The sequence below is a fragment of the Dermacentor andersoni genome, chromosome 8, assembly GCF_023375885.2.
Source record: "Dermacentor andersoni chromosome 8, qqDerAnde1_hic_scaffold, whole genome shotgun sequence".
In the NCBI taxonomy this organism is placed as follows: domain Eukaryota; kingdom Metazoa; phylum Arthropoda; class Arachnida; order Ixodida; family Ixodidae; genus Dermacentor; species Dermacentor andersoni.
Genome location: NC_092821.1, coordinates 10,086,391 through 10,091,297, shown reverse-complemented (window position 1 = coordinate 10,091,297; position 4,907 = coordinate 10,086,391). Strand labels below are relative to the sequence as shown.

Below are 4,907 nucleotides of genomic sequence, written 5' to 3'. Positions count from 1 at the left end.
CCTTCTGAAAACGCAGCCACCAGTTCCAATGTTGCTGAAAGGAAAGGTTATATAAAGTGCAAGACTGCATGGAACTGCCACTTATGACTGTAAATGTATGGTCTGCTGATTGCAGAGGTAGTCACATGCTATTTCTAGTCTCTTTTAGAAGCATTACTAAAGAATAAATTAAAATCTATTCATAAGTCACGAATTTCATGCATCCACAGTTTGGCTAAATAACCTGTGAGAAAAAGACATGTTTACCTGGAATAGCAACCTTTTTTCCTGCTGCAAAACTTTCCTTCGAATTAATGAAATAACTTTACAGCGTCATAATGCGTTTCTTGCAACTACTTGCCGGCAGTGGCGAGTTAGTGTTTATATCCGACTCATTGGGCGACAATACTGCCAAACACAAATGCTTCACGAACACGAGAACACGTCCCTCGCAGAGAATAGCAACCATATATGCCTCTGTGAGACATGATCGCACCTTTGTGGTCAAAATGTACATTAGAACGACATCACCATCTCATTAAAAAATAAAAGCCTCCGTACAAGGCAGCCGCCAACTGCATAATGTGAAATTGCAACTGATGTCCACTTACTGGTGGCCTGTGTTTGAGTCACTTTTGGCAGTTGACTGGGTGCTGAGAAATGCACGTCCTGGGTTGTCCCTGCAAAACATACAGGGTTGTGTCAAATGTTGAAAATATATATATGCCGGCATTTCATCAGTTGCAAAACAAACGAGTAAACTAATAAACAACTGTAATGTAAACAGAGTACACATCATAAGATAGGCCGTCAACTGTTAATGCATTACGCAAAAAACCTAATGCATAGGAAAGACTATATGTATACACACGAAGCTGACACACAATTTAATTCGCTCTAGGTTTTTCCGTGCAGTATATTCAAATTATTATGTCTCGTGGTTAGAGCAAAATTAGTGTAAATTACAAGCTAAATTATCTACCCTGTAAACTTTTCTTCAATATGCACCTGTGCGCGCTTCGAACGAGTAGCGTTGTAAAATTTACGTACATGGCATTTAACATAGTTACCGAACACGGATTTCCTTTGCCCTGTGTCGTGTACAGTGAGCTACATATATCTGCCCCCCCCCCCTTTTTTTTGTACTAGCCATACTGCGTGCCACTGCACCTATACGCACGTCAATAAACCTCACGACACAGAAATAAAAAAAGCGCCAATCACCCATGCCTGCATGTTGTAGTGGGCCTAACCTAACCAAGCATGGGCTGTTGCTTTTTATAGTAAACACAGGCACCGTGCTCATTGCAAGTATGTATCATGTCGCTAAGCAAATATGCAATTTCATTGTACCACTATTTTTTATCACATGGATATATCTGTTGAGAGGCAAGACAAAAAGCAGTGACTTCTCAGAACTAATCAGCTTTCTTAAAACACATTTTTAACTTTTCAATGACACTTGCTGCTATGTGTTTGTCTCCAGAGAGCATACTTGATTTGACTTTCCAATCAGAGACATTACATAAATATACCATGTTAAGATGACTGCCTGGAGCACGTGAGAATTTTCATCTTCGTGTAACATACTGTATCTTGATTTTGTTGACATTTGGTCAAATGGTACACCCAATATACCCACATACTAGTTTTCTTGTCCAAATAACATGCCAATGTATTTTGATTTTTTGGCATTGGCTCCTCTGCACTACGTGAAGTCGCGCTGCACTGGCTCTTTCACATCCTCGTGTCCTTGCAGCTGCCTTCTTGCGTTATATAAAGCGGGTGCCTGAAAAACATTGTATGCAAAAGTCAACACAAGGGCATGGTGCAAAACAACATCAAGACAGTCAAGGCCATGGCAATAAAAAAGTCTTAGCTCTTAGTCTTCCTAGTGAAATGCATGCAAAACATCCAAATGACTGCAACAGTCAACTGCTAAACTAACTTCAATTTTTAGATTTAAGCAAAAAAACAAATAAACCACAGTTCATCCTTGTTTTTCATGAATGTTAGAATACTCCTGCTAATGAATAGAATATTGGTCATTTTCAGACGTCATAGGTCTGTCATGAGTCTGGTGTATCGCAAACACCACTTGTGACACATCCTAAGCACGTGCCCAGTGTGCCCCCCCCCCCCCCCCCCCGCACCATCCCTGGTTGTGCCACTGCTGAAGCCATAATTTGAGGATTATAGCTGCAAACATGATGCTCAGTAGGGATGAAAATATTGTCCTTCAGCTCAATGGATATATGGATGTGCCTATAAAAAAGGGCAACAAGGTTTGTTATGGCAAGCTTACCCACATTTCAATACTAACAAGTTCACTGCGGCCTGCATCTAAGCTTACTAAAAGGCATGAACTTATTTTCATGCATGAGGTGCGCAGTGGAGTTCATTTTTGACAGACCCGACTACTGCTGCAGTTTGAAATCTAGCATTTTAGATTCTTGTAGGCATGTAAAAGTTGCAGTTAAACCGCAGTTATTAGTTTATTACACCAACCTATTGTTCTGTGTACGACAGACTGGTAACACGGAATTAAAGCAACATTTTATTTTGATATTTTATTTCTCTACTAAAAATATTCAAGCGATAAACACATCTTGATCTGCCATGCTATAGCAAAATGCACACATTACGCTTGTAACCCCCAGAGGAAGGCTGATTTAGCTGTTCATATGACATAACTCTGACACGCCAACTCATATTAGCAAATGCACAGGCATGTCCAAAACAATAAGCGTATGCAAAGCGCCCCTGCAATTGTAATTCCACACAGCAGCCGTTATATTCGATGCCGATGCGTAACTAGCTGCTCGACAATTCACCGAGTTCGTAGACATAAGCATCCTTTCAGTTTCGCACCCTGCACGAAAACCGCAACAGGAGACAAAACCAGACCTATAATCACACCATTTCAACATGAGCAAAAACAGTTCAGTCTTAGGGATAAACAGTGTGAGAGCGATTTAGTGCGCGACGGCGACGAGCGACGGCTTCGAGCGACAAAACGGGCCGTCGCTTGAACAGATGGCTCGGTTCTGGAAATCTAGAAATCGTTGCTCGTCGCCCAGAAGTGCTATGAGCGACTAGCCAATAGCGCGAAGCCGGAACTGGATGTAGTACATACATCGCTCAAATACTACCGATTGTCGCGCGGAACGAGCAAATGATTCAATTTTTATACGTGCAAGGATAAGAACGTACTGCAAGACCTCCGGAAATATTTTATGCTACTTTTTATAGTGAAATACATCAACGTAAATTACTAAAGCACGCGTCACGCGTGACTGCAGCCCTCATGCCGGCAACACCGGGGAGGCGTCGCTCAAAATCGTCGCTCGCACGGAGTACGACTTGTAGGCGACGAGCGAACGCGACAGCCATCTCCGTCGCGTCGCTTGTAGCTGCCGCACGCAAGATCGCTTATATGGGGTTTATACTTTTTTCAGCATAAAACATGGATTCCTCATGCGTTTTCAGTAAGTTCAAGATAACGCGCCCAACTGACCTCTTGCAGCATGCAACTGAATGCCTGCGGCAAAGTTTCTAACTAGCACTGGTGCTGCACGTAACTTCAGCGGTCACAGATTCCCCCTGCGCGAGACACCGTCAAGCGCGCGGTTTATTTATAAAAAAAAAGCATGCTGCCAGCAAAATGACGCCTTCTGTTATGTGATTCCTTAGTTCAACAGCGTTCCGTACACAGTAGACTGCCAAACTGAATAAGTTCAAACACACAAAACGCACGCTAATCACGCTCCGCATAGGATCGGAATCACGGGCTGGTGAACTAACCATTTTAAGCGTCCTCTCGCCTGGCGTCTTATTGAACATACCATAGTTCTGGCAGCGTTTGCGATTTTTAAAGCTCTTACGGACAACGGCAAAGTGATAAAATCACATGCAGTTATCGCGACGACTGGCTTTTTCGATTGACATCGAGAGACACAGCGCGTATGCCTAGTCCTTTGTCACGTCGGCTAAGCGCAGCGACGACTTCCTGGCGATAGCATGACATATACGGAGAATGTGCACCTAAGTTAGAATTCACTTACCGTGGAGGATTTGTTGTTATATCCAAGGCATGACGAACGACTGTCGTGTTTTCGTTGCGACGCGAGATGGCTGACACACGATCTCCCTTGGCTGGCCTTCGCTGTTGCTCGGTGGACGCTATGGTGGACGGATCACCTTTCTCACGTGACCTTTCTCCGCTGCTGTGTTGTTCCGCGATCTTGAGCGCGCGCGCGCGCGGTGGAGCCACTCCGAGTGAAAAAGTAGAGCGCTCGCTACGCGTTCCTTTGAACTGCGGCGGCCTGTTCTCTTAGAAGCAAAACGATGTGTTCTTTGCTCAGCGTGCATGAATGATACATTGCCATGTTCGGGGCCAGCCACCTACAGTTGAAGCAGAAGATTACGCTACGTTTTGTTTTTTATTGCCGCAAGAGTCTCTCTTTTCTATTGTCGCAAGAGTCTTTTCACTCCCTCTCTCTGAAGGGGAGAGTGAAAAGCACATTTCACTCTCTCCTTGGTGACAGAGTGAACAATGCATTTCACTCTCCTCGACATTTTGCGAGAGTAAAACGACGCTTTGAAGAGTGAACCGGCAGCTTCACTCCTGCGATACCCTTCCTAGTTTTTAGAGTGTGGTATTGAGATTAGGCACAAACCAATAGGTGTTTTAAACTGTTTTAAACCGCATTGGTTAGGGGAACGTTGAGGTAGGCATGTAGTTGCTTCCTTCCGTTTTTATTGTTTGCTAAAGCGCATTTAAACACTCTCTGAAAATCATTCGTTTCGGTCTAGGCTGTAATCACTAAATTATAGATCAGAAACGACTCCATACGATGCAGCGCTAGAACAGTGAGGCTCGGTTGATCGATGGTGTCCTAGGCTTTAATTTAGGAAAAATTATAACA

At 43.6% G+C, this 4,907-nt stretch overlaps 1 long non-coding RNA gene across 2 annotated transcripts; it reads right to left on the bottom strand.

The window, feature by feature from the left end:
* Nucleotides 1–588: 588 nt before the first annotated feature.
* On the bottom strand, nt 589–4,576 carry LOC129383674 (uncharacterized). Of its 2 annotated transcripts, none has more exons than XR_011896221.1 (3): nt 4,044–4,576; nt 1,622–1,768; nt 589–659 (listed from the first exon to the last, which is right to left on the bottom strand). It is a non-coding gene; the product is annotated as an uncharacterized lncRNA (long non-coding RNA). The 2 variants fall into 2 exon arrangements; XR_008611551.2 differs by having other exon boundaries at nt 1,626–1,768; nt 4,044–4,572.
* Between the last annotated feature and the right edge of the window lie 331 nt (nt 4,577–4,907).